Below are 27,443 nucleotides of genomic sequence, written 5' to 3'. Positions count from 1 at the left end.
AAAACAGGCTTTTGCGGTTAAATAAAAAGACAACAGTGGATAGAGGAATGTACAAGGGAATCGAAACGCGGTATACCTGACAAGAACACGAAGAGATGAATCGGTGAAAGTGCGAAGATGAGAAAAATAATGGAGTGTATACCGAGATCCATAGCGATGGAGTAGTACGTGGACAAATTCCTGACAACAAGGTTATTCAAAGTCACGACCAGATTTTCGAGAGACGGATTACTCTCCATGCTAACCCTCTCTCACGTTGGGGAAAGGTTTCAATGTAAACTATCGAGGAATGTTCGATTGTATCACATCTCTGTTTTGTTACGTAACGAAAGCCTTGCACTGTCATGCAAGTGAGTCAGTCGAATCTCCACACAGTCCACACTTACAGTCTTACTAATAAACCGTGTATAGTTTTTAAACGAGACTTATGCAGAGTTGAGACAGAAAACGTTACTAATAAACCGTGAATAAGCTATGGACGTATAAACAGGCTGTAACTATACAATGGGAATTGCTTTGCAGTAGTTATATACACGAAACCCCTTATTTAAGCGTTGTATATAGCGAAAAAATGGCCGCCCTTTAACAGCTGTTCGTATCGACTGTCATTTTATGATGATGTTTACCTTGTAACCACAGAAGAACAAACCAAAGGTCATAGAATTATTAGAATAATATTGCTGTAGCTTGTACTCTTTGACCAAAATGTAGTGTGGTAATCGATTAGAGCCAGTTGTACTATTGATATTTAATATGCCACACTAGAGCGCTCTACCGGATGCAGTAGAGAACCTCTGATATTCTATTACCTTTCGTAACGAAGTAATGACGAAACTATGACGTAGCTGTGTAACAGTTATACTGTTATACTGTTATACACGACGTATGTAGTGATTATTAGTAAGGAATTTACACACGACTTATAAACGAACTACTCATTGTATAAGTATAAGACAGTTAAACGTCTGTATATAGAGTTTTTATTAGTAAGACCGTTAAACTATAACTACCTACTATGTTTTGTACTCACTCACCAGTTGTGGTCCAGAAGACAGTTTCAGCATCGACTGCGAAGTCCAGTAACCTGTAAGCATCAGAATACATCAGGGTAAACAAAAATAATAGAGCATTTAAGTGTATTTTTAGTAGGTTATTTTACGACGCTTTATCAACAGCTTAGGTTATTTAGCGTCTGAACGAGATGGTGATAATGCTGGTGAAATGAGTCCGGGGTCCAACCGAAAGTTACCCAGCATTTGCTCATATTGGGTTGAGGAAAAACCCCGGAAAAAACCTCAACCAGGTAACTTGCCCCGACCGGGAATCGAACCCGGGCCACTTGGTTTCGCGGCTAGAAGCGCTAACCGTTACTCCACAGGTGTGGACATTTAAGTGTATTTCAATAACTCTACAACCAAGAAAACCGATTTCAACTAAGTCCAGGGCCCTATTCCATAAAAATGTGTGTGCGTGCGTGTCCAATGCCTACCCACTTCACTTGCGTGACTCGGGTTCCGCATGTGACTACTTCCAGGAAATGGGACCTGAAGTCGGATTTTTTTTTCTTTTTTTTTTTTTTTGTGGTTTCAACATGAGAATGACATACTGAGCATTTAAAAAAATCATGGTTATAGGTGCTATAGTTTTTAATATATTACTTACTGAATGTTGATTTTACATTATGTACTTTTCGAGAAAAATGCAATTAGAGTTTTCACTTGTTTTCTTAGCAACTATAGGAAAGATTCAGGGCCGTATTCATAGACATTCTTAGCGCGGGTTTTCGGTGGATGATCAGCGAACTAACGCTTTTCGTATTCATAAACCAGTGTCAGCGATATGATATGAATCCTGAATAATTTCGAGGGAAAAATTGTTTCGGAGCCGGGTATCGAACCCGGGACCTTTGGTTTAACGTACCAACGCTCTACCACTGAGCTACCCGGGAACTCTAACCGACACCGATCCAATTTTTCCTTCTATATCCACAGACCTCAAAGTGGGCTGACAACCGTCAAGCAACCAACTTCGAGTGCACACTAACTACGTGTGACTTAAATTGTGGTTTTCTGTTAACGAACAGTGACGTGTATTATGCAAATCAAGATTTCAGGTATAACTCCCTGTAAAGTTGATTTGAATAATTTCGAGTGAAAAATTGTTTCGGAGCTCCGAAATCTTGATTTGCATAATACACGTCACTGTTCGTTAACAGAAAACCACAATTTAAGTCACACGTAGTTAGTGTGCACTCGAAGTTGGTTGCTTGATGGTTGTCAGCCCACTTTGAGGTCTGTGGATATAGAGGGAAAAATTGGATCGGTGTCGGTTAGAGTTCCCGGGTAGCTCAGTGGTAGAGCGTTGGTACGTTAAACCAAAGGTCCCGGGTTCGATACCCGGCTCCGAAACAATTTTTCCCTCGAAATTATTCAAATCAACTTTACAGGGAGTTATACCTGAAATCTTGATTTGGATATGAATCCTGTTTAGCACGCTCGTAGCCCGGGCTAGCGAAATGTCTATGAATAGCACCCTTAGGTATTTAAGAAGCATTGTGTAAAACTACGTCCTAGTTTAATATGTAAAAAAGCCTACAGGTAGCGCATCATATCAAAACATAGAAATGCAGTTTTTACACCGCAAATTCGTTATTTTGTTCCCCTGTAAAATTTCCTTTTACGACTTTAGGCACCTTTTCGCGCAATGGGTCACATATTGCGGATAGATGGCAGGACTGTGATCCATTTTCAAGTTGCAAACCACTTCGGTAAGCCACACTATGCATGTGTAGTATCTGTGGAAAGTTATGTCATGCGCTAAGATGATGTACGTGTATAGTGGCGTGTCGTACGTGGAAGGCAAGGAAGCAATGCTTCCCCTGTTCATAAAGCGAAAAAGAAGAAATGTATTACAGAAATTATGTTTAAATCGTGAGAACTATAAATTCTTTAATCTTAAAACATCACAAAATTCTTTCTTTGAGCGTCTGTCCTGATCGAGACGGATTCGTTATTCATAATCTTAGCTTGATGCGTCTATACTGGCCGATACGGATTCCTTTATTTCCGTTCGATGATTTTGCCGCTAAATAGAGGAGAATTGCTTTGGTGTTCAAATATATTTAGGTGTTTTGGCTGCTATCAATTTTGTACTAGATTATACATATAAAAATTTATATTAGTGCTTGCCTCACATAAAATTGTACAGCACGCCACTGAAATAAGTGTTCATATAAGTGTAGTGTAGTGTAGGAAATGGGTGAGGATGATGAAGACAAGGAAGGAAAAAGAGGAAACCCTGGTGCGGGCACGTAGTCTAAAAAAATATTTTCCCATCTAAGCAAGAACTGAAATGATATGTGAGAAAAGATTTTTTTTTTCAAGACAATCCTTGTTTTTGGCTCCAAACGAATAGTTGCAGTACCAATTTTAGTCAACAGACTGCGCTAGCAACAATCTTCTGTTCTTCCATCTTTATTAGCACTCAACCTAAAGTTTTCGTTAGGCTTATACCCAACTCTGTTTTAAATTGGAAATTTACTCTTTCTTCGTAACGTCTATGATTTTCAACAGTAATCTCACTAGAGGTTTTGATTTATCTAGAGAAAATCAAAACTAGAGTGGGATTTAAATGACTATTGCACGATTAGAAGAACGTATATAAAGATTAGAAGTAACGAAGTACTCCAATACAATAAAATATTAATTGACTTACGGAAATACAACTGTCTTCAAATGTATTATTGCACCATCTCAACATTACAAATATTACGCTAGATGCATGCTAGATGGCAGTAGTGTGTTATGATTAGCTGTTATCTGTATCAGTTTTGCCAACTATGGAATCTTCATTGAACTCTTTTGACGTTTACTAGCAATGCCTTCTCGATCTAGGTCATGATGGCAGTGTTACTAGTCAAGAAGGCTTTGTTGATTCAGTTTCATTTTTATTAAAACAGTTGCATTCCACTTCAATTATCCGGATCCCAGTAATCAACGTCACTTGACAGATGATTTTCAATAAATCTTAATATTAAACAATCTCTGATGCGTGACTATCCATAATATCATATAGCAGAAGCTATAACATAACCTAACTAATATACACAAGTGTTAGAAAAGTTTTAATTAACGACGATGACATAAAAAATAAACATGAATAATTTTAAAAATTATTGAATATACAATTTTAAAATTTGAATGTTTTAGTGGTTGGTGGTTCAGTTGATGTTATATTGGACGAGTGCGTAAAAGAAGTGGAACTCGTTGATGTAGGCCTACATGGTGTATTCCTCGACTTATTCAGGATTTCCGAATGGTGCTCTTCATTTATTTGTAAATAGGATTTCAGGGAAGATGCATAGGTATGACCAGTGATCTTTATTAATTCTTGTTCTTGAATGCCAATGCGAGTCATATTTGAAACTGCTTTGCATCGACTGGAGTGGTTTGTAATTTTCTGTTTTTTTTTTTTTTTTTTTTTTTGACGTCCAGACCAGCGCATTTTGAAATGTTGGCAAACAAAGAAACAAATGCTAGGGACGGGATAAAATTAAACAAATGCTAGGGACGCGATACTGCGGGCTAAAGCAGGGAGATGCACTATCACCTTTACTTTTTAACTTCGCTTTAGAATATGCCATTAGGAAAGTTCAGGATAACAGGCAGTGTTTGGAATTGAACGGGTTACATCAGCTTCTTGTCTATGCAGATGACGTGAATATGTTAGGAGAAAATACACAAACGGTTAGGGAGAACACGGAAATTTTACTTGAAGCAAGTAAAGCGATCGGTTTGGAAGTAAATCTCGAAAAGTAAATGATTATGTCTCGTGACGGGAATATTGTACGAAATGGAAATATAAATATTGGAGATTTATCCTTCGAAGAGGTGGAAAAATTCAAGTATCTTGGAGCAACAGTAACAAATATAAATGACACTCGGGAGGAAATTAAACGCAGAATAAATATGGGAAATGCGTGTTATTATTCGGTTGAGAAGCTCTTATCATCCAGTCTGCTGTCCAAAAATCTGAAAGTTAGAATTTATAAAACAGTTATATTACCGGTTCTTCTATATGGCTGTGAAACTTGGACTCTCACTCTGAGAGAGGAACGTAGGTTAAGGGTGTTTGAGAATAAGGTGCTTAGGAAAATATTTGGGGCTAAGAGGGATGAAGTTACAGGAGAATGGAGAAAGTTACACAACACAGAACTGCACGCATTGTATTCTTCACCTGACATAATTAGGAACTTGAAATCCAGACGTTTGAGATGGGCAGGGCATGTAGCACGTATGGGCGAATCCAGAAATGCATATAGAGTGTTAGTTGGGAGACCGGAGGGAAAAAGACCTTTGGGGAGGCCGAGACGTAGATGGGAGGATAATATTAAAATGGATTTGAGGGAGGTGGGGTATGATGATAGAGACTGGCTTAATCTTGCACAGGATAGGGACCGCTGGCGGGCTTATGTGAGGGCAGCAATGAACCTTCGGGTTCCTTAAAAGCCATTTATAAGTTGTAAGTAGGGACGCGATAAAATTGTGCGATAAGCAGCCATGATTGATTGAAATACGTCCTTTCGTACCGTTTTATTGGTCAAAAGTAGTATGACGTAGTAAAAGGGTAATAGTCATTATAATCTCCGTATCATTTTCACCGCTAGTAGGCCAGATGTTTGACAAATTATAATATGTTCTGTAACACTAGTAAAATTGTTTAAAGACGCTTTTGTATTAGCAATATTAGTTTCCTTCCGCTGGTAGAGAAAATTGTACAAGTGTACATATGAAATAATACTAATACTTTTGTGGGACAACAATGAAAATTTCACTTGTAATTTGAAGTAATGAAATACAATTGTATCTACAACAAACTTTCGTGGAATACAAGGATGACAGCTGTCATTAACTTCATGGAGCTAACCAGGCTAAGGTGGACAGGACGCGTGATGAAGGAAAATACAAAAAAAATTGAACTTTTCAAGCAGAAGGCCGAAGAAAGAAGGATAGGCCAAGATTTAGATGACGAACGGGGTGAATAGTGATGCAAGGATCTGGAATGTGGAATTGGAAAGTGGTCGCTTTTGGCTGCAACAGTTGGAAGTTTTTCTTGAGAAGGCCAAGACTCAAAGAAGAGTTGTCAAGCCATATATTATTATTATTATTATTATTATTATTATTATTATTATTATTATTATTATTATTATTATTATTAGCACAGGTTCTACCAGAAGTTTAAGGATCCCCATCGAAAGAGATGTTTTACGCCTGCCCTTATACTTATGTGAAATCCCCTTGATATTTGTAAAGGGACCAAATGCCTGTGAAAAATGAAGCCTTTTTACTGTCTTTCAAACTGTGGATTATGTAATAATTTTTCTGTTGTGAGAACTTACTGAAAAATTACATTTTTTGTAGTAAAAAAATTAATTACGCTAGAATCAATATATTTAGATCAATGAATTTTGGAATAATATTTTGTAAAAGAACTTTTATCTGTCATTAAATCGTCGGTTTACAAGCGAAACATATTAAGTCAAAATTATTACGTCAGAGAAAAACGCGTTTTTCTTCTGACAGAACAGAATCCTCAAAATATTATTTTTCCAATATACACTTAAGTTATGTCATTATACTAGGTGACTCACAAGGATTTACAGCCTTTACACAGCTTATTTCCAAAGACATTTTGAACAAAAAATGTCATATAAACATTTGTCCTAATCTCAATATTTTCAGAGTTACACTAATTTCTATTTGTTTGTAAAATACAATTATTCTTTAGTTTTAAGGGTAAAAAGAATATTACAGATAAAGAGTGAACTATTCAGAAGTATCATTTCCTTAATTAGCTAGTATTAGCTAGTTGTGAATTCCACAGTTGCTTCGTACAGATTTTTTTTCTATTTTTAACTACAAAATTACATTTTTCTTACGCATTTATCACAACAATTGTTACAAATCACACCACTCTTGTAAATTCTATAAGACTGTACATTAGGATGCAGAACTGAATTGTAAAGAATCAAGTTGCTATCAGTCGTACGATTTGTAACAATGTTTGTGATAAGTGCTTAAGAATGATGTAATTTTTAGTTAAAAATTGAAAAACAAAATCTGTACAAAGCAATCAACACGGTTTTAGTTTCAGAACACTAGCCAATTAAAAATGATGCTTTCTGAATAGTTTATTCTCTATTTGTAATATTCTTCTACCCTTAAAACTAAAGAAAAAAATATATTTTACTAACAACTTCAAATTAGTGTAACTCTGAAAATACTGAGATTAGGACAAATGTTTATATGACATTTTTCGCTCAGAATGTATTCGGAAATAAGCTCCATAAGGGACGGTAAATTCTCGTGAATCAGACTACACCTTTTTCTCAGAAGTATTATTTCGACTTAATGGGTGCTATTCATAGACATTTCGCAGCACGCGCTACGAGCGTACTAAGCTAGCCCCGGCTATCCCCTGGTTACTAGTACAGAATTCAAATCATATCCTATCGCTAACACTGGTTTATGAAAACGAAAAACGCTGATCATCCACCAGAAGCCCGCGCTAAAAATGTCTATGAATATATCCCAATGTGTTTTGCTCGTACACCGACAAAATAGACCATAAGAAGCCTAGAGAAACATGCTGAGAATTCTGTTGTGATTTTAAAATCAACAATACGGTTAATGTGTTCTTTTGTTTGTATACTAAAGATCACTTAAAACGATAAAAAAAATTATAGTAGGATATAAAAATGTACAGTACTACCACAGTCTACTATATACAGAGGTGTGAAAATTATTAGAATAATCTTAATTTTAAAGGTTTTTTAATAGTTCCTTCACAAATATTCATTGAATTGATGAGTATTGGTATATAATATTACTATACTGATGTAGGATATATTTACTACTAACAATGCCGGAAAGCATTGTTGTACAATGGTATTTTTCTTATTTTACAATTCTTATGGGAATTCAGAAATTATTATATTATGTTGGCGGAATTGGAAACATAAAAAATTAATTAAGATATGCTTTAAACAAATTGTTCTTTGCGTTTACATTGTTGTGAAGGTTCAAATGAACGTATACATCTGTTTTGTGCATATAATTTTTTATGTTTCCAATTCCGCCAACATAATATAATAATTTCTGAATTCCCATAACAATTGTAAAATAAGAAAAATACCATTGTACAACAATGCTTTCCGGCATTGTTAGTAGGAAATATATCCTACATCAGTATAGTAATATATACCAATATTCATCAATTCAATTAATATTTGTGAAGGAACTATTAAAAAACCTTTAAAATTAAGATTATTCTAATAATTTTCACACCTCTGTACAGTCACGAAGCCCGAGTTGTGAGGGTGCTAGAAACAATAGACTGTGCCGGTACTATTCCGCATTGTCTGTAATGAGGCGATATTAACGATCCTAGTGGTGAGCAACTATTTATGGATGCATATTTACTATGTATTGAGCTTCGTGACTGTGTATACTAGACTGTGGTACTACGATTTCTATCATTTCTATCGAGTGCCAGAACTTGGAAACTTCTCTGCAGTCCATTGGAATGACCTCGGACTGTCCTCGCACTGCGGATAAAAGAGGACGCAGCGTGATGCTCGCTACCTCCCCGTCCAGGGACCACTTTCAACCTTTCGTTTATATAACGACGTCGTATCAAGTTGCCGCCCACGCAGCCTGCATAATCTTCGCAACCTTGCCCCGCCCGTACAAGACCAGTTCCTGCTGTCGTAACTGTACCCAGGGCGCCCCCCCCCCCTGAACAGGAAGCGCTTCCAAGCGTAAACAAGTTTTACTCCTGTAGTGAGCTGATGGACCATGTGGTACCGGTTCACACGGGCAAGTTTTTCCCGCGGTGCTCCCGCCTCTCTGTCTTCATTCCTTCGAGCTGCCGAGGCTGTCCGGATGCCACAGACAGAGGCAACCGAACAGCTCGCTCGGTCAAATCTCGTCCAGCAGCAGATCCAGAGTGGAAGGTCTCAGCATAGCTGACCAAGAGTTTTACACAATTAAGTAAAGAATTTCGGAATTTTTCTTTGAAAAGGTTATTATTCCCAATATCATTCAACAATTGCTTCAAGTCGTTCCTTATGTTACTTGCAACTATGGAACAGATTTCAGCATATTTTCACGTTTTATTCCCTTCTTCGAAACCTTATGCTACCATTTGTTATTAATTTTACCATAACAGATACATTCTGTAAGACCAAAAAATTTATCTTTACTTAGACTTATGCTATTATTTTTTTACTAAAGATGATATTAATTGGCCCAACAGAATAATATCTATTGTATTGTATTGTATTGTATTGTATTGTATTGTACTGTATTGTATTTATTAACATTCCATGGTATTCATACATGCTTACAGCTAGAATATGGAACAAGTCAAAAAACTTAATACTATTATAAAGTCTTAATTTATAGTTAGAGTATAGATGAAATATATATAGACGAGATTTACAATATAGTCTACTAGTACAACACAAAGTTTTAGTATCAATTTCATGAAGTGTTATTGAATGTCATGAATTAACCTACAGAATAGAAGGCGTGAGAAATTGGGTACTTCTTTAATTTGGCCTTAAATAAATTTGTTATAGTGACAATTAATATTTATATGTGTTTCAAGAGATTTGCAACCAAATTACATGTTTTTATAGTGCATATAAATGCATATTTCAGGGGTTAGTGCATACAAATAAATATTTGTTCCTTTTTAACAGTCAACCCCCAAAATAATGTAAAAAAAAAATGAAAAATCGCTATATAAAATTACAAGAGACGAAGATAGTGTAACCACTTTCAGTTTTATTTAACTTATTGTAATCTGACAAAACATAGACTCCCTCGATAATAAATTATTGAATGTAAAGGTTCATTCACGATGAAAATAAAACATAACGTAAGCTTTAACTTAAGAATATAAACGTTACGGTAAAATCAAGAAGTCATACCATCATTCACGATGGGAACATAAACATAACAGCAAACATACTTGGCAACCATAGAAACATAACAACGACGCCATTTCCTCATATTCTGTCGTAGCCTATACTTCAGCGCTCCACGATTGTGTTCTGTTTGCAAATCACGTAAGCATAAAGGCTCACTCACAATGAAAATTAAACATAATCGTAACATAAACACAGAAGTTTGCGTCCAGGCTACCAAATGGGATCATTCACAATGATTCACATAAGCATTGACATAAACATTATCGTAAGACGTTAACATGAAAGTTTGCAAACTCCAAACTTTCATGCTTATGCTTACGTGATTTGCAAACAGAACACAATCGTGGAGCGCTGGAGTATACGACAGAATATGATGAAATGGCGTCGTTGTTATGTTTCCATGGTTACCAAGTATGTTTGCTGTTATGTTTATCTTCCCATCGTGAATGATGGTATGACTTCTTGATTTTAAGGCTCATTCACAATGAAAATTAAACATAACGTAAGCGTTAACTTAAGAATATAAACGTTACGGTAAAATCAAGAAGTCATACCATCATTCACGATGGGAACATAAACATAACCGCAAACATACTTGGTAACCATGGAAACATAACAACGACTCCATTTCCTCATATTCTGTCGTATACTTCAGCGCTCCACGATTGTGTTCTGTTTGCAAATCACGTAAGCATAAGCATGAAAGTTTGGAGTTTGCAAACTTTCATGTTAACGTCTTACGGTAATGTTTATGTCATTGCTTATGTCAATCATTGTGAATGATCCCATTTGGTAGCCTGGGCGCAAACTTCTGTGTTTATGTTACGGTTATGTTTAATTTTAATTATTGTGAATGCGTCTTAAGAGTCGAGACAATGAGCATACTGCTTCTAATAGGTTGGATACAATGATGGCTTCCATTAACATAAATTAATAAATCTACGTATGTACTCAAAGATAAATTGGATCGATGAATAATAATGTCTATACATTACATTATCTGTAATGTATAGACTTCAGGGTTGAACCACAGTTTAGTATATACAGTCACGAAGCTCAATACGTAGGGAATATGCATCCATAGATAGTTGCTAACTACCGGGATCGCTTCTAGCGCCTCATCACAGACAATGCGTAATAGTACCGGCACAGTCTTTTGTTCCTAGCACCCTCACAACTCAAGCTTCGTCACTGTATATACTAAGACCACAGTCTAGTATAGACAGTCACGAAGCTCAGTACGTAGTAAATATGCATCCATAGATAGTTGCTAACCACTAGGATCGCTAATATCGCCTCATTACAGACAATGCGAAATAGTACCGGCACAGTCTTTTGTTCCTAGCACCCTCACAACTCAAGCTTCGTGACTGTATATACTAGACTGTGCTAAGACTGTGGTTCAACCGTTGTATGGTCTTTGATCCCAGCAACAATTAAAATATGTAAAAATTTGATAGTATTGAAAATGGAAAAACAAATCTCCTATAAGTAAATCCATAGCCCTGTATATTGTAAAAGATATTAAATAAGTTTGATACATAATTTTATATGTATGTAAAGAAACTTCCCCTAAGATAGGGGTTGTCCTGAAGGACAAAGTATACCAAATATACAAGTATTAGTAAATGCGTACAATTTTATGAAAATGTTTTCGTGACGAATATAATTATTATTGTGTTATTTGCTTTATATATGTGATTTCTCAGAAGATAGATTGAATATTTTAGAGCCATCAAAGAAACAGTCTTGGCCAAAGAGGATTCAAGATTGAACTCTTTGCAGAAATTAATAAATTTATTACATATACATATAAATTATTATTACAGCTAGTTTATCACTGAGGAATAAGGAAAACCTGTTAACTTGTATTTACTAGAAGCAAAGCCGTTGTAAGTTCTTATTGGATTACGAAATAAGGTAGGTAATAAATATTTCGATCCTATCTCTCAACTCTTACATTCAATTATTATCTAGGAACTCTAACAAAACACGGATGGTGGCACCACCATCAATAAAGCACTCATTATTAAAGCCATTAAACTCATTATTCTAGATAAATATAACGTAATTTATCATCGTCATCATCATAATTTCAATTCATTCATTACGTGTGAAATGTCGATCCACTGCTGTGGTACACTGCATAGACTCTACATAAGCATTGACATAAACATTACCGTTAGACGTTAACATGAAAGTTTGCAAACTCCAAACTTTCATGCTTATGCTTACGTGATTTGCAAACAGAACACAATCGTGGAGCGCTGAAGTATACGACAGAATATGAGGAAATGGCGTCGTTGTTATGTTTCCATGGTTACCAAGTATGTTTGCTGTTATGTTTATGTCCCCATCATGAATGATGGTATGACTTCTTGATTTTACTGTAACGTTAAGTTAACGCTTACGTTATGTTTAATTTTCATTGTGAATGAGCCTTGAGTAGGCTAACCTTCTCGACACTACCGACATCTGTGAGCTACACTTGTAGACTAACAGCATTTTACTTACCGGCTCCTATAAAAACATTATTGTGGACAATAGAAAATCGTTTTATGAGAATTTGGAAAAATATGTAGTAGTTTATTGCAACTCTAATTTCACAGATTTTGAAGTTTCTTCTATGAAATAGGATAACTTTACTGCCTTTTTGTAAATAATGCGTTTCGTGTACTATTGCATGCATCACTTGAATGCGTAAAACTTGAAAGAAAAGTTGAACCGTGTACATGCACCGTTAGGGACTTAAAATTTTGTGGGTATTAATAATTATGAAAACTGTAAATGGAAGTAAAATTCTTAAAATAAAACCAGTGTTTCATTTTTTATAATGCATATTTTGTTATTTTTAGTACATATATCTTTTTTTAAGTAGGTTATTTTACGACCCTGCATCAACATCTAGGTTATTTAGCGTCTGAATGTCGGTGAAATGAGTCCGGGGTCAAGCACCGAAAGTTACCCAGCATTATTGCATATATCCTGGTTTTTAAGGGCATATGTGCGTCCACATATTTCAACTCTTTAATGCATATGATTCCGCCCTCTACTTATAACTAGATCTCGGATGTTTAGGCCCTTAACACTTTTAGAAGCATCTGCTTCGGTTTTCTGCTCCGTATTTCAATTTCTCAGCTTTTAAAAACAGTCTTGAGTTTAGTAAGTGCCTTTGAGCAAGAAACACGTATAATCGACATTGAACTGTTACTCATTTTTACTGTTTTTTTTTTTTTTTGTTGCAGATCGCTGCGCAGAAGCAAGCGCTCTTTTTGCCGACACAACAGGTTAGTTCACCGTCTTTTGTTACCTCCACTTTATCCCACTGAAAAAAAATAGATGTTGGAGTGCAAACCTACGCAATTACGCCATAGAATTTCTTCAAAACTTATTTCACGAAATGTCTAGTATATTGAATTAATTAGTTAATTAATCAATAAAATTAATTAGAGAAGAAACAAAATTTACATGAAAACTTGCCCTTGCAAGGGGAACTGGGGGCTGACTGTACCCTGTACTCGTTATAAACCTGTTAAATCAGCGATTGTTGTATAATCATAAAAAAATGTATATTTTCCCTGGACCAAAAGTATATTACAAACTGACTAGAATCACATCTAGTAACAAACTTTTAAAATTATTTTCAGAAAGAAGCCACTGTGTAAACACAAAAAACGACTATGTAACGAGTACCGGGTACTAGGAAACTACCCAAATCTCTCATGAAATTTTTCTCCAGTGTATGGAACCGATGTCCACTTCGCATTGTGATGTACTTGCGAGACCTAGGATAGGTAGCGAAATCCGGTTACAAAAGCCAGCTATAACGGCTGGAGGGAGGATCATCGTGCTAACTACACGATATCTCCATTATGATTGGATGATCGTCCACCTCTACTCCGGCATGTGGCCGTGAGGCTAGCAGAAGACTGGTCGGTCTGCGCCCTTAAAGGGCTGTAGCGTCATGGATGATGATTATTATTATTATTATTATTATTATTATTATTATTATTATTATTATTATTGTAGTTGTTATTGAAAACCTCGGAAGAAACCAATCAGGTAATCAGTCTAGGCGAGAATCGAACTCTCGGAAGAAACCAATCAGGTAATCAATCCAGGCGAGAATCGAACTCTCGGAAGAAACCTATCAGGTAATCAATCCAGGCGAGAATCGAATCCGTCCGAGCGCAACTCCCGATCAGCAGAGAAACGCGCTACCGCCTGAGCTACGCGGTCGCTTATTATTATTATTATTATTATTATTATTATTATTATTATTATTATTAGCTAATAGTTAAAATAATTGAGATCTATTTAAGTACTGGATGTGCTGATGAGAACTTCTAACGACACTAATAACAAAAAACACAACCCTAAACACAAGGAAGTTTGAGGCACTGCTGCTGAATGTAAACGAGAACAGCCCAGATGTTTTTATACCGGTCTCACAGAAAACAGACAAATGCATGTCGTCTCCGTAACAACTGCGCAATGTAGACATTTCTTATGCGGGTTATTGTCTGAAAGTGAAGCCTTTTACGTTATTTTTATGTTTAACATGGATAATATTAGTAGTCGTTTGATAGAGAATGATTACGCGTATGTTAAATTTCAGATTAATATTACTTACAGTCGAATATTGCAGCTGAAGGAAATAATCGCTGTGAAACACAATATGATAAACTTTTTGCACGACACTTAAATCTGAACTTGACCTTGAGGAAAATTATGATACTTAACGATCACTATTCCGTCTTTACCGAAATTCTTCTTCTTCTTCTTTCTCTTTTATGGCCTCGGTCACCAGAAAGTGTCCATGTAGCCAGCTCAATTATTTATACTATAGTCTCTGACTTATCATGATATCCTCTGTGAAGTACAATATCTTCTTTGGTTTCATAAAAAAAAAAAAATCAATATTCCTCATACTTTAATTTTGCTACGTCTAATAAACTTGATTAATATACTTATAATGTCCATATTTGCCGACGCTAGTAATGTTTTAAGATTAGTCGGTAAAGGTATCTTCTTTTGCTGTAATTCCTCATACATTTTTTCCCTATGTCCATTATTTAATTCACACTCAAAGAAAAGATGTTGATTATTTGGCCTCCTATTTCCACAATGACAATAAGGATTTGAAGTTAATTTAAAAAGAAATAATTTTTCCGGGTTTAGTGTATGATTTACCCTCAATCTATTAATTAAAACTATTTCGTTTCTTTTTAGCTTGTATTTACTGAACCATGGAACGTGTAGCCATCTGTTTTCGAGAGTATATAAATCTGTAGGTGATTGTAAATTTTGATTTAACCACCAGGTTTGATTTGCAGTTTGGAGATTTAGCTTCAGTTTTGGTGTGTAGGTATTATACGGAAGCAGTATATTTAGCAGTTTTCCTGAGAGCACTGCTCTTTTAGCCAGGTGATCTACATACTCATTATCTCTTATGTTTGAGTGTCCGGGAATCCATGCAAGTGTGATGTCCAAAAATTGCTGGCGGGCTCTCCATAAAAGGAATCTAATATTATTAAGGTACCAGTTATCTTTGTTCGATTTTAATGTATGTAGATCCAATGTTAAGGACAATGAGTCTGTAAAGATAATTAGTTTGTTGTTCGGTCTACGATTATTTCCACTAATGTAATATAAAATAGCCTGTCTAATAGCCATTACTTCTGCTAAGAAAATAGAAGTCTCACTCGGGAGCTTATATATCTCATAATAATTTTGGCTGGGAATCCAGAACGCAGCACCAGCTCCTGAATGTTGTTTGGATCCGTCTGTATAAATGTGATCGTAATCAATGAATGCAGACAATTTCTCCTGGAATAGAGAGTTATATAATGCTGAGTTATTCTGTGTTATTGGATGTTCTATATTAAGAAAATTTAAATGAATAGGAATCTTATAGAATGATGCCAAATACGGAATAGTATAACTGGGATGTGTTTTGTTTTTTAAAATATTAGGCACAAATATTTCAACCTGCTGATAACTCTTAACCAATGGAGTATTAAGGAAAAGTTTGCGACTATTTCGAGCCAATCGGCCCAGTAATTTTAATTTTGGAAGTAGGATATGAGAAATTATTGCCGTTCTCTTAATTATAAACTTATCTGTTAGGAATTGAAAACGGTGTAAAATTGGGGATATTGCAGCCGTATGCAAGACCGATTTAATCGGCGTTGTTTTCATTAAGCCTAAAGCTATTCTAAGAGCTGTATTTTGAAGTGTATCCAATTCGGATATATTACGTTTACTAGTACTAGCGAAAGCGAAGCATGCATATTCCATAATTGGTCTAATATATGTCTTGTATATTAATAGCAATAACCCGGGATCTGCTCCCCACCATGTATTGGTTAAGCATTTAATTATATTTAATCTAGGAAGGATTTGGGATTTTATATGTTGAATATGCGTAGTAAATGAAAGCTTCGAATCGACTATTAAGCCCAAGATTTTAACCGACGTTTTGTAAGGAATGACCTCTTTATCTACTTGATATCTTCCTTCGGTGATGTTTCTCGTCCAATTAAATCTGATGTGGGAGCTTTTTGTAGGATTTATGGAAAGTCCAGAAATGTAAGACCATTTTTCCATATCTCTTATTGCTGTTCCAATTGCGAAAGCTAACCTCTGCGAAGACTTATCTGATTTATAAATTAAGATATCATCGGCGTACATGACAGTTCGTACGTGTGTTGTGAGAATTTTTTCAAGAGGTTGTAAGGCTAAAGTAAAAAGTAAAGGACTCAAGACAGATCCCTGGGGTATTCCAGTATTCACCTCCCTCGGTTCTGTATCCTCTAAATGGGATTTAATTGTTACAAGTCTATTCGAAAGGAGTTTCCCTATTATGCAGATTATCGGGGACGGTATTCCAATCTTTTCCATTTGCTGAAATAAATACCAAGTACATATATTATCATAAGCCGCTTTTAAATCTAGGCAAATTAAGTCCGTAATCTCCCCTCTATTTCTGGCTAGTGTAATATCAGTTAAAAGAATTGCAAGGCAATCATATGTAGAAGAATTTTTTTGAAAACCAAACTGTAACCTAGGCATTTGATGATTTCTATGAAGCCAATTTAAAAGTCTATTCTTTAAAATATGTTCAAATAATTTCCGAGTGCATGATAAGAGGGAAATGGGACGATAATGTTCTGGCACCTCAGGCGTTTTATTAGCCTTTAATATTGGTTTTATTAATATATACTTCCATGCATCCGGTACCTCTTGTGTGCGAAGAATATAATTGAAATGTTGAATTAAGAGGCGAAATGCTTCGTCTGGAAAATGTTTAATCATATCATATGTTATCTCATCCTTTCCTGGACTTGTATTCCTAACTGTTTCAAGCACAATCTCTATTTCTCCTTTTTCAATAGGGTGTAATAATATGTGGTCACTGAAACTCAGATCACTCTGAAAGGTATATGGAGAAACACTCACTGTAAGGGGACATATGTGCTGCTTGATTTCTTCTATTGTTTTCCAGTTGAGTGGTGTTGAGTCTGTGAAGGTCCTGTTATTTTTCAACGTCTTTATTATTTGCCATACCTCCTTTGACCGTGTGTCTTTCCTTAATGTATTGCAATATTGTTTCCACGAATTCCTTTTTTTCTTACGTATAAGTTTTTTCGTTATTGCAGATTGTTTATTAAGTAACATGTAATTTTCTGGCGTCATATTTTTAATATATTGAGATGTTAACTCCTTCCTGAGCTTTATGTTGTTTTTTATATCCTCATCCCACCAAAGAGGAGGGCGGAATCTACTGTTTAGAATTCTTGTTTTAGGGTGTTTACTATCTAGATAATTTGTAATTGTCGCATTGATCTCACATATGCCTTCCGAAACCGGTATGTTCTCCTTTTTATTTAACATATCTTGAAGGGAAGTAGAAAAATGTATCCAATCAATATGAGCAATTCCTTTTCTCTTCCGAATCGAATCCTGTACATTCCTACTAAAACAAGACACTCCCACTTCTGTGACAATAGGAAAATGGTCACTGCCCATTGAATCTTTTATAATGCTCCAGTTTGTATACAACGCCAAAGGAGGTTGCGTAATAGTTAAATCGACTATAGACTGTTCTCCATAAGGTGCTACTAAACGCGTACTATCATTTTGATTTAAAACAACAAGATTTAAAAGGTCAAGTGCCTCATAAAGTTGTTGCCCTCTTTGATCTGTGTGGCTACTGTGCCAACAGGGATGGTGGGAATTAAAATCACCAACTATAATTAGTTGTTCGTTTTGTGGTATTTGCGAAAAAACTGCGTGCCAACTAGTAGTAGATGAGATAACATTAGGAGGTTGATAAATATTAATTATGTTTACATTTTTCACTCTAATCCCAATAACTTCTACCTCTGGTGGTATATTTGTGAGATGTAATAAGGAATATGATATACCCTTTCTAACCAGGATTGCTACTCCTCCCCTACCGTCCGTCCTATTCTTTGTATTTAAAGTAAAATTTCGAAATTTTGGTAGAAAGGATTGATTTATCCATGTCTCGCATAGGGCTGCAATATCAATCTCTTGTAAAGATAACAAATTTTGTAGCTCTGTTATTTTATGTTTGAGACTACGACAGTTCCACTGCAGAATTTTTAAATTTAGATCTGCCATCGGAGAGTTTGGAAGGGCTAACCGAAAATATGTATAAATAACCCAGTAAGAAGTATATATAAATATGTATATAAATCTATGAAACGGTGAAAGGTTATGTCTGTTTAAATTTTATATCGATAGCTTCTGAAGAGGAACACTCTTCATTGTACTAAATTAAGGAGGATCTTTTGTTTATAGTCTTGGACTAGTTTCTCGCTCAATTCTGTGTTCGTGGGATCCATTCTCTGTACGTCTTTTATTAGCCGATTTAATATTGAATCTATAAATGTCATTGGTAGAGCATCTGTTGTATTTGGGTGAACTGGAGCAGTTGCGTCTTCTTGAAGGGTGTGTTGACTATTGTGAACCGTATGAATTTTAGATGGACTATCTAATAGTAAGGTCTGTCTCTGAGATCTATTGGGAATACCGAGCCTGCCCGGTTGGGATTTGTAGAAATGTTGAAAAGGATTTTCTTTGGAGTTTCTTTGGCCGGGAACTGTGGGTAAATTTACCCGTGTTCGCTTACGCGGAGTACTCTGTGTTAGAGGGGTCGGAAAGTGTTGGGTGGATTGTGTCTGGCTAAGAAGGACTGATGGCAATTGTGGGAAATCTTTTTCCGTTACTGCTGAATACGACCTTTCTTGCTTTGAATCAATCTCTCTTGCTTCATGAAAGGATATATTAAGTTCTGTCATCTTCTTTTTAATATTGAGTTGGGATTTCCTCATCACACACTTTTCACTATTCGCTAAGTGATCCAAGGAACAATTACAACATCGCAATTTTGAACTTGAACAATCAGCCAAGGTATGATTTTCTCCACACTTCACACATCTGGATTGTCCTCTGCACTGTTTTTCGTGATGCCCATACCTCTGGCAATTTTTGCATTGTAGAACAGGAAATCTATATTTCTCTACCTCGTATCTAACAAAGTATAACGTAATATACCAAGGTAATTTTTGTGCTTCAAAAGTAATCTTCACTGTTTGAGTTGGAATATATTTCACCTGTTCCCCTACATACATCTTTCTATAAAAACGTTCTATTTTGTATACCTTTTCCGAACTATTTATGTCCTTTTGTATCTCTTCAATAGAAATTGAAGTGTCGACTCCTCGTATTACACCGATGGAAGTAACTCTATGTTTAGGAATAAAGGCCACCAATTTCTCTGTTTCTAGTACTTTGTCTTCTAGGAAATTATTAGCTGCCTGTGCTGTTGTGAAGTTGATCTGCAGTCTATTTCTGCCTAGTCTTTTAATTTCTTGAATATCTTTGTGGTCTCTTTTAAATAATAATCGTCCTATTTTCAGTGGGTGTAAATTGCCTATATTATTGTCTTGAGATTGGACGTATACTGCATATGGTCCTCTTGAATTCTGTGCATAATATACTACCGGTAACTTTTGCGATTGTGTATTAGATGTAGAAATGGAATTTAGTTCCTCGGTCTCCATTTTTTGTGTTGTTTCTTTCTCTAATGTATAGTTATGTAATGAGTTTAGGTCCCCATCCCTAACAGATGGGGGTGTACCCCGTTGTATTTCGTTAATATTCAAAAAACTTCGGTGAGTGTATGTAATATTATATATTGAGAGAAGAAAAATAAATAAGAAAGGAACGAATTACAAATTAACACAACTAAATTTATAGAAATGTCTTCAAATAACACTGTTCACACACAATAAGCACTATAAGATGTATCCACTCTGAAAGCACTTACGGAACTCTTACCGAAATACAGACTGTCAAAACCAGCCATTTCCAAACTCGACTCGATTCGACTACTAGGAACAAACGAGTTTAATCTCTTTCTATCTCGTTGCTAGGATCAGAACACCTACAAAAACAGTACTGCCAACAAAATTAGTAAATAGAACGAAGACAAAGCAAAGAGAAAAGATGGTTATGACCTACGTAATCACAAAGATGATCGAAACCAAAGAAGATTTTCATTAAGATAATAAAATCCTTTTTGTGAGTATATTGTACAATAATGTAGGCAATGTTTGTGTTAAATGTTGTAGCATTCTTGGCGATGAAAAGTACCAGAATATGTCAGGAAATTTCTGTGATTGCGTGTAACGCATATAGGCCTGCAGGCTAATAGAATTAGGATAAGTACAAATTGTTGTAAGGTTTTAGCACAGTCTAGTATATAGGGTCCACGCCTGTGGAGTAACGGTCAGCGCGTCTGGCCGCGAAACCAGGTGGCCCGGGTTCGATTCCCGGTCGGGGCAAGTTATCTGGTTGAGGTTTTTTCGGGGTTTTCCCTCAACCCAATATGAGCAAACGCTGGCTAACTTTCGGTGTTGGACCCCGGACTCATTTCACTGGCATTATCACCTTCATCTCATTCAGACGCTAAATAACCAAAGCTGTTGATAAAGCGTCGTAAAAAATAACCTACTAGTATATAGGCCTATAGCCACGAAGCTTGAGTTGATGAGGGTACTAGGAACAATAGACTATGCAGGTACTATTTCGCATTGTCTGTAATGAGGCGATAGTAGCGATCCTAGTGGTTAGTAACTATCTATGGATTCATATTTACTACGTATTGAGCTTCGTGACTATATACTAGACTGTGGTTTTAGTGTGTCTAATGAACTGAACAACATAAGCTATTGGGTAACCTCTGCGGTGGCTGAGTGGTCAGACCTTCAGCCTGTCACGCAGGCGGCCCGGGTTCGAGTCGCGGTCAGGATTGGTCGCAGTTGGGATTTTTCTCGGGGTTCTCCCGTTTTCCCCCCACATTAGGCATTCCGTCACCATTTCTCCATTTCGTCATCCGTAGTATCCCCCGAACGCCGGCTGGCGACGCACGGAGGGTGCTGGCCTAGGGACGAGTGGGGTTGCCTGTTCGAAAGCTGGGTACACAGTGGGTGTGGGTGTGGGTTTGGAAATGCGTCACTCGAGGATTAGAGCAATAGATCTTAACAGGTCGCAGTGCTGGGCCACGGTGGCCCCCTCTGTAAATTCAATTCCATTCCATTCCTTCTATAGTAATAATAATAATAATAATAATAATAATAATAATAATAATAATGCATCAAAACTGAATATACTTTTAAAAGGACAAATAAAGAACTATTTTCGAGTCACATACATAATTAACAATTAACTGGGATAGGCCACGAAGTTGCCACGATGGTCTAGTATTATTAGTATTAGTATTTATTTATTTAACCTGGTAGAGATAAGGCCGTCAGGCCTTCTATGCCCCTCTACCAGGGGATTACAACTATAACATGAACAATAAGATTACAATTAATATTAAATTTACAATTGCAATTACAATAAAAGTTAAAGTACGACAATAATACCTGATTAATGAAAGCTAGACATTTTATCATAGAAGTTAAGAACAAAGAATATTTTTGTACCTATTTACTAAATTACAAATTAAACCTACAATAACAAAATTCTACAGTGATGAAATTACCGGATATTGAGATATTTTGTGGTAGATTAAAAGAACTATTTACAAGAAACCATGTCTGAACGAGTCTCAATTACTGACCAAGTGCCTAGTAAGTTTGCGTTTGAATTGAATTTTATTTCGACAGTCCCTGATGCTAGCAGGTAACGAATTCCAGAGTCTTGGCAGGGCTATTGTGAAAGAGGATGAGTATGAGGAGGTGCGATGGGATGGTATTGTTAGTATTGTTTCATGGCGAGAGCGTGTGTTCAGATTGTGGTGGGAAGAAAGGTAAGTGAAGCGAGACGACAGGTACGAAGGAATAGAAAAGTTCAAGATTTCGAAGAGAAGGAGAAGTGAATGTAAATTTCTTTTCTTATCTAGTTTAAGCCAACCTATTGCTTCCAGGGATGGGGTAATGTGATCATATTTACGAACATTGCTTACAAAACGTAAACAAATTATGAGCACGTTGAAGTTTCGTTTTGTTGTCGCTGGAGAGGTCAGTCAGTAAAATGTCAGCATAGTCAAAATAGGGAAATATAAGGGTCTGAACAAGGGACTTTTTTAAGCAAGAGGGAAGACGAACATTTATCCTTTTTAGCACATGGATAATAGAATATACTTTTCTGCAGGTCTAGTGACTAGAGCGCTGGAGTTATAATCCTGTGGACCCGGGTTCGATCCCGGGCGTATTCCCGATTTATAACTTGTGTTGGCAAGCCCGTGGTCCAGGTAACACAGGGCCTTTCTCTGGGAGCTCCGGTTCCCCTGTGGCATCCCAACAAATCTCCACCATTATCTCATCGCGGGTGTAGCGTAGACCAGCCTCCTATGGCGCACCCTGGACAACGACTTCTTCGGTAAATTGGTCTACGTAACTGGCTTCATATGACTGGATGACGAATAGTAAGAACCCACTATTAAAAAAACTGTATACAAGCACATCAAAATATCCAGTAAATATGCATTCTGCACGCGTCTGTTTCACGTCCATATCAAAACACAGCTCAATAACATTTTTTAAACACAATGCAAACCTCCACCCACATGAATTATATATAATCAGCTATTCCAAGTAGGTTATATGTATATTTGCTAACCTCCCTTGTCTATAGGAATGGACTGGTTTACGTTGTTGAGTTTATCGCATTTCCATGGCGACCGAAATCGAATGACGTCAGTGTCATTTCCATTCCCCCAAACCCTTCAATTTGTTTATGAACATATCTCGAATATACACGTTACACGTCAAAAATACGTTCAAATTTCACAAGTCTAGTTACTCTAAATTCATCAGTTTCCTTCTACTGCAAACCGAAATTATTGCTGCTAACTTAATGTAGTTAGAAAATAACTGGCAGTTGTAGTATTTCTCAGTACCTGAAATTTGAAACAAAGTTGGTAAAAGAAAATTCAACCTGACAACTAGAAAATCACCATAATCCACTAGAAAATGTAGCAATAGGGGAAAAATTGTTAGGTTTCACGCTTAGGGTATTATGGGGTTAGGTACAGCTTACAACAGTAAAATTTTTGGAAATATTCAACATTTTTTTCCTCCATTCCTGTATCTTGTACAATAATGAAAATTGGTATGTGTAAAACACTGTTCTTCTGCTATATGAAAAAAATATTTTTATAATTTCCCCCCCCCCATAATGACTGCCTCCGTGGTCTGTTGGTCAGCATGCTGGCTTGTAGATCCCGGGCTCGGCTCTCGGTGAATTTTTCTTGAAGAAGAAAAGTTACCTGGGTGTCTAGAGTCTGGAAATTTGTGTGAGTGTGCCGGGTTAATATTAATTAACCAATCATCAAAATATAAAAATACATCAGGACTGGCGCTGGGCAGTAACCTGAACACACGTTTCAACGTCACATTGTTGACAAGTAACTCAATCTGTTAGCACAACCATAAAGCATCTAATAGATGCTATAGAGTTACCAACAACGAAAAAAAAAAATCATAATGATGGTAGTTCACTGTGCAGTGATAAAGCGTTTCCCTCATAACTCGTAAACTTGTTAACTTTTCCACGTTCTCTCTCTTTTATTTTATTGGTGAAACTCATGTTTACAATATCATGCTCTTTCAACTACATTCCTTAATAAATAATTTTTTTTTTTTCATTTTGTGTTAGAAGAAAATACTGATATTTGACCACTTTTTAAATGAATTTATTTTTTATCAGACAGTCTATCAAAGGTAGAGAAGTTATCTTGCACCATATTGTAGATATGACATGCATAAATAATTATAGTACACACAAAAAATTTCATCATAGATTGTTGGATAATTTTTTAGTTATGTGGGAAACGCTTCATTACTGCACAGTGAACTGAATTAAAAAAAAAATGTAAATAATTTTTTTTAAATCGTAAAAATATATTTTTTTTTTCATATAGCAGAAGGGTAGTGTTTTACACATCAATTTTCATTATTGTACAAGGTACAGTATCCCGCGCCGTGGCGTCGTGGTCTAAGGCATCCCGCCTAGGACTCGCGTTACGGAATGCGCGCTGGTTCGAGTCCTCGTGGGAGAAGAAATTTTCTCATGAATTTCGGCCAGTGTATGGGACCGGTGCCCACCCAGCATCGTGATGCACTTGGGGAGCTACGATAGGTAGCGAAATACGGTTGCGAATTCCAGCTATAACGGCTGGGGGGATCATCGTGCTAACCACACGATACCTCCATTCTGGTTGGGTGATCGTCCACCCCTGCTTCGGCATGTGGGCGTGAGGCCAGCAGCAGGCCGGTCGGTCTAGGCCCTTCACGGGCTGTAGCGCCACGGATTATTATTATTATTATTATTATTACAATATACAGTATAATATACAGTAATAGAGGGAAAAAATGTTGACTATTTCCAAAATTTACTGTTGTAAGCTGTACCTAACCCCTTAAGTAAGCCGATCCGGACTAATGGTGATGCCGATACTTGCAACATGTATCGATGCAGATCACAACGCGAATGAGGGCCTTTACTAATAATGTGGAGTAATCTATAGACACAGGGACTCCTGTGTGTTACATTTCGTAACGCCCTTTAGCGACAATTTCTGCGCGACTCATTATTTGGACGTTGTCAGATGTCTGTACTTCGTCAACTACGAGATTTATCTCGCACAAAGTTGCGCAGATTAACCACGAAGAAACAAGCGATGTCACGAACACAGAAAGAACCAACCATTCGTCATGGAGGTGTAGTCTGCCATGCCCATCCGGTGTCCTCATGCATTTCAGCCCTTCTCTCATTTCCTTCCCCCACTTCCACAGTAGCGGCAGATGGAGATTTTAACATTTTATCATTCCGTACTCCTCTAAGGCCAGCGGTAGCGTTTCCGGACACAAATCAGCGCATCCGAATCTTTCGAGTTGAAAGTGGGGATTTTCGCTTTCATAGATACCTACTGGTATTTTAAGTAGAGATCTTGTACCGCGCTGAAAACATGATAAGGAGTGCCGGTATTTGTAACTGTTGGTTAAAAATCATCCAAAGAGTGTAACGAAACCGACAAAATGGCTTGGCGCTTGGACGTGAAGCAGTCATTCGCTTTTATGAAAGTAATTACTATATAAACTTGCATATGGTGACTTACTGGATTGTCTCTTCCTGAGACAACCTTTTTTTTTTATACACGCTTAAACATCTATATCTATGGTCATATCGCATGTGTAGGATCTGCGGGTATATCAGTAGGCCGTTGTTACTATTGTTGAATTCCTGTTTATATTGTGTGTTGTAGATGGCTTGTATTCATGTAACTGATTTTTAGATTTTTTATTAATGTTTATGATATTGGTGACTGAGGCGGTGATGAATCATGGCATGTAAATTTCCAACCCGGCATTTGCCTTTCTGACTGAGGGAAAACATAAAAAAACGCAGTCAGATTGGTTGATCACGGGGTTCGAACTCGGGATCTCCCGAATATGAGTCTTAAACGTTACAGTCTGTGCCAACTCGCTCGGTATATTCAACTTAGGCCTATTAGTGGCTAAAATTGACCATTATTTGTGAGTGCGATGTTTATGACACGAAAGCAGAGCGTGTTATGATTTCCCACGAACACATAATGGACTTTCAGCTACGTGTAATATACTTTTGTGCGAGATCGTGCGTATTTGCTTGTTTTCCGCACAGAACCAATACGCGGTAAGTGTGAAATACCACATTCAGTATTCCCAACGTAACACACATAACAATTTCCCTCTTCTTACCGCTTAAGCGCGACATTCATTTTACTGCTTTAGGCTTTTAATATATTATTTTTAGAGACGTTTAACATAGTAATAATTATAAATTGGAAACTTACCCCTGCAATTTCACCTAAATTGCAATGTTAATTATTGTTTTTAAATATTTGCAAAAATTAAGTAAAGTTTACTACTCCACGAAACTTATTGCATTCCTGATACAAGTAACATTAAGGAAGCCGTGAAAAAATCAACAAGATTCCAGATGCCGATGTTATTACTGCAATATGTTATATAAATAATATTGTTAAAATATTAAAATGAAAAATAAATCATTACATAACCTTACCGTTTGTTTTAAGTTCGCAAGTATAGACTGGGGGGAAAAAAAGACAGACGTATATCACGGCCTGCTGGAGTATAGTAAACACAGAAAACATTTTATAGCAACAAAGTTGAAGAAAGATATGTTGGTGTTCCGAAGTTGGCGTCATTAAACAGAAACCAACATGGAGATTTCATTGCAACTAATTAGAAAATCGTCTTTCAGGTATGTAATAAACGATCTTCGCACAAAATAATGTACGATACACGAGCGGTATGTTTGTTTTCATGTTCTCGGAAATTAAAAAAGCTCAACTACGTTTCGCTTTTTCAATCTTTTCTTCGACCATGAAAACGTCAACATACCGCTCTTGTAACGTATATTACTACTTATCTTATTCTACAGTAGTAATTATTGTAGGCTAATTAATTTTTTCCTTATATATTTTACCTCTGATTGAGGTTCTGGCTGATATATACACTGGGCTGCAAAATAAATGTCTAGTCGAAGTCGCTATCAATTTGAAATATTACCGTGTTACGAGGACTTCGCCGTATGTATGAAATAATTATTATACAAACACATCTGAACTGGCCTGAATTTTCTAAAGAGTTTTTATTCCATGCAAAGCAGAAATGTAGTTAAATGTTTCAGTTATATTAAATTTTCGGTTTTATATTTGTATTTAATAATAATAATAATAATAATAATAATAATAATAATAATAATAATGATAATACAATTTTTACATTTTTTAAATAAAATTGATAATATTTTTGCTAATACAATATGAAACGTAACTGGCCGTATATATCGATTGTAACAATGACAGCATCCATGGATAATAAGGAAGGCTGTGGAATAC

The 27,443-nt window shown here is 36.3% G+C and overlaps 1 protein-coding gene across 6 annotated transcripts in view; it reads left to right on the top strand.

Moving 5' to 3' along the window:
* The window catches only part of smash (smallish), a 598,237-nt gene that overhangs the window by 440,683 nt on the left and 130,111 nt on the right, over nucleotides 1-27,443 (top strand). For all 6 annotated transcript variants that reach the window (XM_069842563.1, XM_069842564.1, XM_069842565.1 and 3 more), the window contains one exon: nucleotides 13,240-13,281. The gene's annotated coding sequence lies outside the window, so the exon portion shown is untranslated. The remainder of the gene's footprint in view (nucleotides 1-13,239; nucleotides 13,282-27,443) is intronic.

The sequence above is a fragment of the Periplaneta americana genome, chromosome 12, assembly GCF_040183065.1.
Source record: "Periplaneta americana isolate PAMFEO1 chromosome 12, P.americana_PAMFEO1_priV1, whole genome shotgun sequence".
NCBI classification, from domain to species: Eukaryota; Metazoa; Arthropoda; class Insecta; order Blattodea; family Blattidae; genus Periplaneta; species Periplaneta americana.
The sequence above is the reverse complement of the archived record's forward strand: the minus strand, read 5'-3'. Positions and strand labels throughout refer to the sequence as shown.